Here is a 14,692-nt window from a genome sequence, read left to right as displayed (position 1 = left end):
ATTTTTGTACACAGAAGAAGAGTTGGAAAAGTTACGTCCAATAATTACCTTAAAGGACTTGTTGTCGAATTATAGCTCTAGACCATTAGAGTGCAGTAATTGTGGTAGTAAGTCGTTAACAAAAGGTTACATTTGTGATGATTGTTCTGTAGAGAGTGGTTGGGTTTACGATACTAATGAAGGAATGAGAGCTGCTTGTGCGAGAAAACCATGGTACGATACTACAAAAAGATTTAAGTTACAGTTATCTCGTTTGCAAGCTTTACAGGATAGAATTATTCCCGAAGAGGTGCTCAAGGTGTTAAATGATGAACTTAGAGATATACCAAGAGATTTAATATCAACAAAAGATGTTCTAGAAGTACTAAAGAAAAACAAATACACAAAATATTATGATGATGTCTATTTAATACACTATCACCTTACCGATCAAAAACCATTAAAATTACAACATATGGAGGAAACACTTATAAACGACTTCGAAAACTTACACGAGGTCTTTAGGGAGCTGTATCCGGAAAGAGCATTGTTTATTAACCTAAAATGCGTATTGTACCATCTGTTGAAAAAGCATGATGCTCATGTTGATATTGATTTTAAACACTCACCTCGACAAATAGAGATGTTAAAGAAATGTTTTGAAAAACTAGGATGGACATTTTCTGTATAATAAATGAGTATGGATATATTTGGTAATGTTAAAGATAGAAAAGGTGATGTTGATATTAGTGAAGAAAAATTAAAATTGTTGGAGAATTTAAATGATATTGTTAGCGTAAGTCAACTTAGGTCAATAGAAACTCAATTAGAGAACGATAGAAAACGATTTGAAGATGCATTAGAAACGTTACAAGACACATGCATAAAGAAAGAAGATTTTCAAAAGATTAGGATGGATACTACTAGATTGATTATGCAGAAAGAAACCATACCTCTATTATGTCGATTGAGAGCTAAAAACGTTAAGGAGCCAATCTTTAGAATATTTAATCTCTCAAACGGTTACAAATTTCTCTATAATGGGAAAATAATGCACATGGAGTTAAGTTTGGATAAATACTTTCTAGAGATATATTTGGGTGATACTTTGATTGAAAATTTACCTTTTAACTTTAACAAGAGTGATATAATTACAATTAAACCAACTAAAAATTCAGCTATGGAAGAAGGGCAATTATTGTTTGTTGTAATGTACATAGAAAGAGAGCTTTCCTAAGGACGTTTGCTATATAATAAATATGGATATCTTTGGTAATGTTAAAATGACATCAGAGTTAGATAATGCAGTTGTGAGAAAAGACATTGCTATGTTGAAAGAAGAGCTTAACTTCATCAAACGGAGTTATGTTATAGAGCTTCATAGTCGGTTGATATCAGAAAATGTTGAAACTCCGTTCTTTTTAATACATAATCTCTCTATCACATACAAATTTCTTTATAAAGGTAGGTTAATGCATATAGAGTCATCTTACAATACGTATTATATAGATATATATTTAAATGATTCTCTAGTTGAAACTTTTCCATTGCACTTTAATACAAATGATAAATTAGCAGTTAGACCATCTAAAGGTTCTGATCTGAAACATGGTAAATTACTATTGCTTCTTATGCATGTAGAAAGAGAAGACGAAGATAGTGATGATGATGGTGAGAATGTTGATAGCATAATATTAAACAACGATAGTTATTGATTTTCTATATAATAAACAGGATGTATTGTGTTAAGTGTAAGAAATCGACAGATACGAAGAAAGATACTATTAGAATTGAACAAACAAATAATGGAAGATATCTAAAGAAAGGTATTTGTTCTGTATGTGGTGTTACTAAAACTCAATTCGTTAAAAAGCCTGATTGACTAGAAGAAGGTAAAGGTGTTAGAGAAGACATTATAGAAGAAATTCACAAACCATCTAGAAAAAACTTTGACAGATTAAGTGTAGTTATAAAAGGTATCGATGATCTTTGGCAAGCTGATCTTGTAGAAATGGATAGTGGAGTGTTAAAAGGTGTTTCCAAAATCAATAAAGGTTATAAGTATTTGCTAACGATTATAGATGTGTTCTCGAAATATGCGTTTGCTGTTCCTGTTAAAGATAAGAGTGGGAAGAATGTTACAGAAGCATTCGAATCCATATTAAGAACGAGGAAACCTAGCAACTTACAAACAGATCAAGGTAAGGAGTTTTACAATAAAGAGTTTAAGAAGTTGATGGATGAAAATAAGATTAATCACTACTCAACCTATAGTGGTAAGAAATCTTCTGTTGTTGAGAGATTTAATCGAACACTTAAGCAGAACATGTGGAAAAGGTTCACGACACAAGGGAACTACAAATGGATAGAGATATTACCAACACTAGTTAAAGAGTACAATCATCAAATTCATAGAACAATTGGTTTAAAGCCTGTAGAAGTTAATAAGAAGAATGAGCAAACAATATTAGAGAAAGTGTATCAAAAAGAATATAAGCGTGTTAAGCCCAAATACAAATTAGGTGATCATGTTCGTATAAGTAAGTCGAAAGGGTTATTTGAGAAAGGATATACGCCTAATTGGTCAACAGAAGTATTTGTTATTAGTGAAGTTATTCCATCTAATCCGCCTACATATAGAATTAAAGATTTAGAAGAAGAGGATGTGCAAGGTAGATTTTACGAACCAGAACTATTAAAGACGAAACACAAAGATGAATACTTGGTAGAAAAGGTGTTGAGAAAGAAAGGTGACAAAGTATATGTCAAATGGCTAGGGTTTGATGATTCGCATAATAGTTGGATAGATAAGAGTAATGTTGTAGTGTAAATATAGATGTTTGTCTTTTATGGTTATTATGCCATAAAAGGTTGGTTTGAATGATATAAGGGTATCGAAACGCTACCCCTCATAGCATATCGAAAATTAACAACACAACAAACTTCGAAGTGGCTGGGATTAATCATCGGAATTCCGAGGGTTTCAAACAGGCATCATATGAAGTCAAACTAGCTAGTAACGAAAATGAAGTTAAAAATAAAGATTTTCTATATAATAAATATGGGTACTATGGATAGTTCTCTTAGTCTTAATGACATTTGCTACGAACAGATCAAGGATCAGTATTGGTATGGAATTTTTGGCGACTTTAAACTGATTATAGATAAGAACACTGGATACTTCAATGCTACTAAGTTGTGTCAGAGTGGTGGTAAGAGGTTTGATCATTGGTTAGAAAACAAACAATCAAAAGAGTTATTAGATTACTACAACAAACTTCGAAGTTCCCAGCATTCCGGGGACTTCAGAAACTCATCTTACACAGTAAACCTAGCTGGTAACGAAATAAACAATCTAATCTCAGGAACATATATGTATAAAAAGATATTTCTCGCTATTGCTTTATGGGTATCACAAGACTTCTATGACAAATGCTATGATATCATCGAAGACTATTTCGTTTCTAGTTTTAAACAGATTCAAGAAGACCAAGAAGAGTTACAATCAAGAGTAGAAGAGATAGAACAAGTAATGGAAAGATTAAAAATAGAAAACGAAGAACAAGCACAAGAAATATCAAAACTCAAGTCAATAGCTGCAGAACATACAGAAGATCCAGGGAAAGTACACACACTAGTTATTGTTAAAAAGAATCTCTCCCCTATTCAACTACAAAAGATATTAGAAAAGTACGAAACAGACAGAAGAGAACAAGTAAAGAGCTATGAGAGTTATAGGTATTGGGTTGGAAGAATTCAAGAGTGCAACGTAAAGACAAGATTACAATGCTTACAAGAAAAATATCCAGACATGACTATATTGTTTAAAACCAAAGACCCAAACTCGATTAACCTCCTAAACAAAGTAAAAGAAAAGTATGATTGTGTTATTTCGCATCGTTGTCATGTAGACCTACGGAATGCGGATGGAGAAGAAGATGATGAGTTTGTTATTGATTTGTTTTTAAGTATAAGAGATTCGTAAAGTTAAGGATAATGGGTTTCGGACATCCCTACCAGAAGAAGATTTGGTTACAACTGAAGGTCCGCCAACACTGGACCCCTTTCAAACATACAACTTTTATGGTATAATAGCCATAAAAGATAATTAGTTAAACATTACCATCTGCTGCAACAGCGAATGCTACATTCAACATATCACCTAAATTGGGATTATTATGATATTTTCTTATTATAGCTCTCCAATCTACGTAATGTCTAAACGAATATATAAAGTCTATAGATAGGTCTTGATAAGTTGAAATGTTACGCCAATGAACTCTACCTTCGAACTCTGCAATAAATTCTTCTGTTAAATTTTGAGACATTGAAATCATTTCCCAATCTACTTTGTCAGCGTAATCTCTTATAAGGTTTTCTGATAATTGTTTAGTTCCAGATATGTACCACCAATTAACTCTATCTGCATGTTCTCGTATAAAGGCTTCAGAGAGTTCGTTTTTGTAAGATATAGCATCAAAATCAACTTTATCTATAAACTCATTAATAAATTCTTCAGATAGCTTTTGGTGATACGATACTTCTTTCCAATCAACTCTATCTGCAAATTCTCTGATAAAGTCTTCTGATAAGTCTTGGCTTCCTGAAATAATCTCCCAGTCAACTTTATCAGCTAATTCTCTTATAAACTCTTCCGATAAATTTTTCCATAAACATATTTCACTCAAATTAATATTTCTGCAGATATTTACGTATGAAGTCTTCTGTAATGTGATCATAGTTATATTCCTCTTCATAATCATCATGGCCTATAGATAGCCATTGTTCATCAGTCAGTGAATCTAATATTTCATCTGACAAGTTCATAACGTTCGCATAGAGAATGTTTTGTGTAAGAAATGAGTTGTTTTCTTTAGTGGCTTTCTTGAACAAATGATCTAACATACCTATGGACACGCTAAAATTTATTTTGTCTTCATCGTTATAACCACCAATATCTAAATATTTACATACACAATCAAATATAGGTTTGTAGGATAATATTTCCTTAGCACTAGTCATGTTTGTTTTTATTCTTAGATTTTTAAAATTTATTTCATTTTTGTTGGTTTTCTATATAACAAATATGGAAGCGCATTTTGATTTATTACATGATAGACTTGAACTAATTCATCATGATCTTAAACTCTTAGCAACACTACTAGAGAAGCAAATACTATTAAAGGAGAAAGAGTTATTAGTAATGCAACAAAAAACATCTGATTTGAGTAGTGATGATGAATATAAATATGGTAGTGATGATTATGATGATGATGATGATGATGAGTAAGTTTACAAAAATGATTCAGTTTTAAATGTGTATATGTGACTTTGATGGGTCTTCCCATGAAAGTTCTAGACTAACACAACGAGAAAACATATGTAGGCAATGGCAGACGCGTGCAGATGTTTAAACGATGTGTTAGAAAAAATGAAAATGAACTGAAATAACCCGGTGAAGAGTACTAACGAAGATTTTCTATATAATAAATAGGATGAATAATTATAGTAAATTTACCGTAGTAGAGTTAAGGCGACAATGTAAAGAGAGGGGAATTAGAAGATACTCCCGATTAAGAAAAGCAGAACTGATAGACCTTCTTAAACAACATGACGATGAACAAAGCAGGAGACAGATAAGAAATATATACCCATTTAAACAAGAAGTATTTGAAGAACCAAGAATCAAAGTTGAATCACAACCAATCGATGTAAAACGGCAGAACATTGCATTAAAATCAAGATTAGAAACATGGAGATTTACAACAGATTACAAACCACAAGATCCACTTGAACAATATATTACTGCAACATCTAAAGCTATATCAAACAGATTACAAATTAGCTTAAGTAAACATAGTTCATTGAAAGCTAATCTTTATATAAGTTGTACATATAAGAAAGGTGAAGAAACTCAAAACTTCTATTTTAACACTGAAAACCAAGAAATATATCGATCAAGTAATTTGAAAGAAGAAATAACTAAGATGAAACAAAGGTTAAGAACAAGAATGGATGAGCTCCAAGCTAGAGGTTCTGGCTGGGCTCTTATAAACATTAACTTTTTACAACTAGCAATCGTCAAATATACACCATATAGAGGATCAACATACATAGAATTACCTAAACAAATTCAAAACAAAAAGGCAGTAATTAATGTAAAGAATGAAGATGAAAAATATTTCTTATATTCAATTTGTTCTGCACTATACCCAGTTAATAAAGATCCACAACGACCTTCCAAGTACAAGCAAACAGCCAAATACTTACAAGAAAAATTAAAAAATATTCATTTCCCTGTAAAACTATGCGATATTCCAAGAGCTGAAAAATTACTTAATATTTCTATAAATGTTTATGCATATGATAAAGACTATTCAATCTATATACTACATCACACACAAAACAAGCAAGAAAAGCATGTCAATTTATTATATGTAAAAGAACAAAATGAAGACCAAGTTAAAACACACTATTGCTGGATTAAGGATTTAAGCAGACTAGTATGTACACAATTAACTAAAAAGAGAGCTCGAAAATATTTATGTGACAGATGTTTGTTATACTTTTACTCTCAAAACGCTTTAAATAAACATGAGCAAGATTGTTCGTTAAATGAGCCAGTAAAAATAATAATGCCTGAACAAGGTAAATGCGTTGAATTTAAAAACTACCAATACATAATGAAAATGCCATTTGTGATTTATGCTGATTTTGAATGTTTGTTACATAAAGTTATGGGTTGTGAAGAATGTTATCCAGATAACGAGCCATATACCAAAAAATATCAACGACACAAACCATCTGGATTTTGTTATTATGTAGTAAAGAGTGATGGAAGTAAAACCAATCCTGTTGTGTATAGAGGTAAAGATGCAGCTAAGAAGTTCATAAGAATGTTAAAGAAAGAAGCCAAACAAATATCAAACATATATAGTCAAAATAATGAACTGCCATTAACACGTAAACAGATAAAAGAGTTCAACCAATCCGAATCCTGTTCTTACTGTAAAGTAAAATATACACCAGAAAACCACAAAGTTAAACATCACGATCATATAACAGGAGAGTTTGTAGCACCTCTATGTAATAACTGCAATTTAAAAGTTAAAGTACCAAAGTTTGTGCCAGTGATCATACATAACTTGACAGGATATGACTCTCACTTGTTTATAAAAGAGCTTGGATGTAATAAAGAAGAAATAGATCTAATACCCAATAACGAGGAAAGATACATATCATTCAGTAAAAAGGTTGGAACTATTAAATTGAAATTTGTAGATTCATTTAGATTTATGGCTTCTAGCTTAGACAAATTGTCATCGAACTTGAAACCTGAGCAAATGATACATACCCAACACTTTTATCCTAATCAAGAACAGTTTCAACTTGTAATAAGAAAAGGTGTTTACCCATATGATTATGTTAACAATTGGGATAAGTTTAGAGAAAGAAAATTACCACTAAAAGAAGCATTCTTCAACAAGCTTATGAACACACATATAAGCGATGAGGATTATAAGCATGCAAAGAAAGTATGGGAAACATTTGGCATTAAGAATCTCGGACAATACCATGATTTATATTTGAAAACAGATGTATTATTGTTAGCAGATGTGTTTGAGAACTTTAGAGAAACATGTCTTAAAGCTTATGGTCTTGATCCAGCTTGGTATATGACAGCACCAGGTTTAGCTTGGGACGCAATGTTAAAGATGACAAATATAAAATTAGAATTATTGTGGGATTATGATATGGTATTAATGGTAGAGAAAGGTATAAGAGGTGGGATTAGTCAATGCTCAAAAAGATATGTGAAAGCAAACAATAAGTATATGGAAGATTACAATAAGAATAAAGAAGATTCTTACTTAATGTATCTAGATGCCAATAACTTGTATGGGTGGGCAATGAGTCAATATATGCCGTATAAGGGATTCAGATGGTTAAGTGAAGATGAGATAAGAGATATAGATTTCACAAATATTCCTGATGATTCTGATACTGGTTACATATTAGAAGTTGATCTTGAATATCCTACAGAATTGCATGACTATCACAAAGACTACCCATTAGCACCTCAAAACATGTGTCCACCTGGTTCAAAACAATCAAAACTCTTAACAACCCTATATAACAAAGAAAAATATGTAATTCACTATCGAAACCTAAAACAATGTCTTTCACTTGGATTAAAACTTAACAAGATACACCGAGTAATAGAATTCGAACAATCAGATTGGTTAAAGAAATATATTGATTTAAACACGCAGATGAGAACTAGAGCAACAAATGACTTTGAAAAAGACTTCTATAAGCTCATGAACAATTCAGTTTTTGGAAAGACTATGGAAAATATTAGAAAGAGAGTTAATATCAAACTTGTAAGTGATGAGAAAAAATACGAGAAGCTTGTAGCAAAACCGAATTATAAGAGTACCACAGTTTTTACGGAAAATTTAGTAGCAGTTCACATGAACAAGGTTAAAGTGCAATTTAACAAACCGATTTATGTCGGTATGTCAATTCTAGATTTGTCAAAATATTTAATGTACGACTTCCATTATAATGTGATGAAGCCAAAATACCAAGACAAAATAGAAGTATGTTATACAGATACTGATAGCTATATATACCATATTCAAACAGAGGATGTGTACGAGGACATGAAAAACTACATTGATTACTTCGATACGAGTGATTACCCTAAAGATAACAAATATAAGATACCACAAATCAATAAGAAAATACTTGGTAAGATGAAGGATGAGATTAAAGGTACAATCATAGAAGAGTTTGTAGGTTTAAGAAGTAAGATGTACAGTATAAAAGCACCTCAAATAGATTTAACAGATAAAGACTTTAAAGGTAAGTTCGATAAAGAAAAGTGTTGTAAGAAGGCTAAAGGTGTTAAGAAGAGTGTTGTGTATAAAGAACTCACATTTGACGAATATAAGGACTGTTTGATTAGCCAAAAAGAATATTATAAGAAGATGAACTTGATTAGAAGTTATAAGCACGATTTGTACAGTATAGAAGTAAATAAGCTAGCTTTAAGTTGTGTGGATGATAAGAGATGTGTTTTAAAGAATGGGATAGATACTCTACCATGGGGTCATTATAAGTTAGAAGAAAAATGAAATATATATATATACAATTCATTTATATAATAAATGCCTAAACAAAACATAATAAAATTAGACTACTTTCGATATTATTGCACAACATGTAAATCAATTGCAACGCAAACTAAAAAAGATTGTACAAGTGACTTCTGTAGCTTTGGAAGATGTAGTAGATGTGAAAATTATGGATATGATTATATTTGTAAATGCGTAGAATAAGTTAGTTGTAGTTTTAGTTTTAGTTAGATATAAGTTTTTATGATTTCAAATGTCATAAAAGCATATTCAATCTCACTTTAACATTGTAGTTAGGGGAATACTTTGGGCCGTCTAACTTTGTATAATTAGCTGCCTTCTTCTGCGCTGGTCAAAAATATTTGGAGGGAGGAAAATGCGCCAGAAGTAACCACCCCTAACTACTAGCACGATCTTGGTCATTGCATCTGAACCACGACACGAGACACATCGGAGTCTCCCTGCCTTTGGGTCCAGCATTCAATGCCATGGTGGTTTGTCGGACAAGTTTTCAGCATGGAGATCATCGAGACATCCCGACCTGCAAGTCACTGGAACTTCGAGGAGAGCGCCTACGAGTAAATAGGAGGAGAATGGAACGACTTCGAATTAGGGTGAGACTGTTTAAAATTAGTTGCTATTCCTTTGCTCTACCATCTATTCTTTAACGCTTTTATTGCTACTAATTCTGAATGATAATGAATTGGTTATTTTCAAATTATTTTAACACTAAATTGATATTCATTACCTTGTCTAATTTTGCTCGTGGTTCTAGTTGCCTAGGACTAGTGGTGGAGTCGCCCCCATTTTTCATGTGTTTCATTTCATACGAATATGATATTGTTATCCCGAACATTTAGGTGCCTCTCGTTTCTGTCCCGACAGTTAAGTTGTGTCGGAACACAAACTAGGTTTTTTCAATAATCCCCAGTCTACCATAAGCATAAGACTATTTGCATTTGTTTCAATACTTGGTAAGACATTTGCATAATGTTTATGTACTATTATTATACAGCACTTTAACTATTGCTCCTTTTCTTGGTCCAATCGATATAATAATAGGTTGTTCGTCCTTACTGGACACATCTCTTGGTGCATATAGGTTTCATGGACTTAAGGTGTTATAACTATATATATACTCATATTAGTGTGTTTTACCTTATGCCTCAATTGGCCACAATTGGTACCAATGCCTATTTCATGTTATTTTCATTCCCATGTTCCTGATCCAAGCATTCTAGATATGAAATTAACGGTGCATACCCAGTGTACGGAATTTGTGTTTTGTGTTTTTATGAGTGTCATGATATACCTAGTGTTCTCCTGTGGTATCTTCTCAACTTGGTGAACTCCTTTTACTGGGTGACGATCGGACTATGATCGAACTTGATCATCTTAGGCATCCATTCCAGAATTACTCCGTAATATTTTTTAAGTGAGGAAACCTAAAGGACTGATCGAAATTTTTATAATTTCGAGAATTGGACTCCAAGATTATTTTAGTGCATGAAAACACAGTCACCTTTGAAATGCCGAGTTAAGACAAATAAGTTATTATTCGACTAATATCACACTTCGAGAAGGATACCAGGAAATAAAAAAGAAACATTATATAACAAAAACATTTTTGTTTTGTGAAGAATTGTGAAAGCAAGTGTTCCCCGCAAACGTCACTAAAACTATTATTTCATAGTCTAGAATACACTAGTTCTGAAGGACGACAGAAAGAAAAAAACGAATGAGTCGTATATAAAAACTACTGGTTTCTAAACGAGGGTATTCAGTTATTCACTCTTTCAGTCTTTCATGGAGTCTTTCAGTCGCATTCAGTCGGTTGAATTTCGACTCGATTCATCTCGCACGTATTGTTAAATCGGAGACTCTCGGGCAGGTTGTGCAATTGCTTTGTCCACTGTGGTATCGCGATTCTATTTGTCGCCGATGCTGACTGTCGTGGATGGACCAGGAAATTAAGTTGTATAATGCATGTTTTTTCTACTCTTATGCATAATTATGGCAGGGTAGTACATGTAAATTATAACCTCGTAACCGTAGGTTATGACAAATACGGAACAATTAACATTATAAGTTGCTTGCAAGAGAAACTATTATCATAAGTCGTCTTAATGTTTGTTTACAAGCAGGTAGCTTATGAATCACAATATATAACTGTAATTTGCCAAGATATAATGTCTCAATGTAACGATTATTATTCATCAATCTAACTTGAGCTCTTTGGCACAAGAGTGTAATATTCTCCGTGTGGATGACCCATTAATTCATACATTATTGTACTTGGTTCAGAATAGCACTGTAAGATGCTCATCCTCATTCTACTATCAATGTTTAATACAATAAAATGTGATAGCCTACGTTAATTACCGAGTAGTAATTGTTTGATCAAGGTAACTCTTTTAACCCCTGTTTGATCCTGCTGGTAGTCATGCACGTGTCTCAGTGCAAGCCAAAACAAGGCAATGCCGTGATAAAAGTGAAGTTAATGTTGAAACAAATAATGAAAATCATTGAGAAATATTTATACAATACTGTAATCTGTGAAATAAAATGAATATTTGACCGAAATTGATTTTTCGTTGGTACGCCCAAGGCTAAATGAGATCTCTTTGTGACTTAATAAGATCTCATGTTACCAATCGTTCTGTAGATACTAAACAATGTCTTTTACCGGACTTTTTATTCGTCCTGGAGTCATTGGTACTTTTCTACTTTTTGAAGTTTGCTACACTGACATGTTTCGAACAAGCTAGAACACTTGTAGAACACCTTATGTAATTCTCGACCAACCAACCTTAACTACTTCTTGGTTGTTTGACGTTGCACGATATGAACATTTGAAGCGTGAATCCACTTTTGCTCGTGTGTATACATCATATTTCATTTGTGTTGTTCGTCTTCATATAATGTGAGTTGTTTTTATTCCTATCCTAATGTTAAATATACTGTGTACAATACTTCTACGAAGAACACGACAATTGTTATGTTCCTGTTCGATCCTTTCGATGTTAATAATTTCGAACCCTACGATACATATTGCAGAAATCTACACCACACAGTCTGAAAGAGGGATGAATCGTATGAATAAAGCGTTTCATCTTTTCGCTGAGCAAATATTTAATTGTCATGTAATTATAATCCGATACTAGTGCTAAGAAATTTAAAAAACAGTGATAAAAGTAAATAAAAAATGTACAAGTGTAAGTAATCTAAAATTGTAGAAGGAAATCACAAATGAATACACACACAAAATAAGACAAATCTGGAGTAGTGCATGTCTGGTGTAAACAGTGAAGTCTTATCTCCGTAATTGTAGGTGGATTTTATGGTTCAGATTAGTGCTGTCGAATTTTTGTGACATTAGCGGTTTTCGGTTTTTGAGAAAACCGGTTTTCTAAAAATTAAAATACGTAACCGCAATACACGTTCCAACGCGTGTCTGGCTTTCTAGCCTTGTTTAGAAATTTATAGTTGGTTCATTAGCCTTTGTGAAACGTTTGTGTTAAAAGGAAACTTAGTGTTTAATTCAAGAAAATACATCGTAGACTTCGTCCTTGTTCTATGTTCTACTTTTTTCTGAATGTAAGGTTAACCCTAAATTTGCTCAGCAGAAATAAAATATAAGGGATTGTGTACAGAAGCAACAGACTGTCTACTGCACTGGAAAGCTTTGTGCTGATAAAATCTGATACCAGTTTTTTATACACAAAGAACAATATCCCGTTACTAGGGTGTGAGAGTAAGGCTGTGTTAATGGTTGAGTGTCCGGCAGCCAGATCTCCTATTTTCGTTTCTCCGGCTCAGTTGAGGGCAGGAAATGCAACTTCGGGTGAATATTGTATGGTCCATGGGAAATTCAAAAATGAATGTTGCCCCCTATTAAGAGCAGCTGTTCCAAGATGGCCGCCCAAATTCAAGATGGTCGCCTTGAAGCAGCCGCATTCTCAGTACCCTACATAACAATGAAACAGTGATAGGTAGGAAATTTTCCTTCTTTATGAAGATGTTGAATAGCTTATGGGAAGTTCAGAAAGGAATGCTCTCTATCTGAGAAGAGCAGCTGTTCCAAGATGCTCGCCCAAATCCAAGATGGTCGCCATCAAACAGCAGCATTCACATTTCCCTACATAACAATGAAACGGTGATGGATAGGAAGGTTTTCCTTCTTTTGAAGATGTTGAATGGCTCATGGGAAGTTCAAAGATGAGTGTTGCCCTTCTGGGAAGAGTAGTTGCTCCAAGATTGCCGCTTAAATCCATGATGGCCTCCATGAAACAGCCATGCTTTTACAACATCAAATAAACAACATAATTCTTAATGATACTCGTGGTTATTGTAAACACATCTTTTTAATATATTAACGCCCATTAAAAATGTGGCGCAATCTCCTTCATATGTATCATAAGTAATGTGTATGCCCTGAAAAAAAGGACTTGGTGAGGAATACCAAATTTGTTTGGTCAGGACATTTGGTCACTTTATTTGGTTCGTTTAACCAAAATTTGGTCATTTATACCAAACTGGTTTGGTCATGAGCACTATATTTTTTGGTTAGAACATTTGCTTGATTAATTTTGTTATGCGAACCAAATTTTAGGTAATTTGTTAAAGATTTGGTTTCCCCGACCAAAATGTTTAGTTACAAGGTCACGTGTATCCATTTGATTTCTGGTTAAACATGACAAGTATGAAAGTATGGATCGCGGATTGAGCGTATCAGTGAAAGTATATAGTGTTTCTATCGAAAAAAATAAATAAGACGTTTAACTAACCATCACAAGTTTACACCGCTTGGAATTCAAACGACGTGTGTGAAACAGACTTTTGTCTACACTATCCAACTTTTAACACCAAAATCTCAATGATGTGAAATGATAAGTAATTGTCACCTAACAGCAGCACAATGGAACTCGTCAGCAATACATTAAGAACCTGGAACTTACCGCTCTTAGTCAACGTGTTTCGAGGTAAGCTTACTTTCTCGTTCGTATTATTTTACTATTAGTTAACGCATATTGGCTACTTTATTGATTGTAAATTTGGTATAATAAATGCCCCTTGGGTAAACTTTACAATACACGTTCCATCTATATGTACGACCATTTTAAAATGGTGTAGTAAAGTAGGTTAGGACATGATAGAGGAAGATAAGGATAAGTAGGGTAGAGGTAGGAACGGGTTAGCTCAAATTTAAGGAAGTTTTGACCTATTTTCAAAGAATTAATAGAGTGAAATTTTTCTTTTTAATTTCAGTTTAGTACCTGTTCCAACAGTACTTGGTAGTTGCTACCAAATGTTTTGGCCAAATTCACTGAATGCATGTTTAGTATTTACAACCAAATTCTTCCTTCCAAGCACCAAACCTGGATAATTTTAAGCAAATTTTTGGTATTCCCAACCAAATCCTACTTATTTGGTCATTATTTGAACAAAATTACCAAATGCATTTGGTAATGATAATCAAATACTAGGTTCCTGGAACCAAACAAATTGTAACCAAATGATTTCGTGCTGGTGACCAAACGTTTGGTTGGTGCTATATTGACCAAGCGATTTGG

The sequence above is a fragment of the Thermobia domestica genome, chromosome 14, assembly GCF_964235325.1.
Source record: "Thermobia domestica chromosome 14, izTheDome1.hap1.1, whole genome shotgun sequence".
Taxonomy (NCBI): domain Eukaryota; kingdom Metazoa; phylum Arthropoda; class Insecta; order Zygentoma; family Lepismatidae; genus Thermobia; species Thermobia domestica.
The sequence above is the reverse complement of the archived record's forward strand: the minus strand, read 5'-3'. Positions refer to the sequence as shown.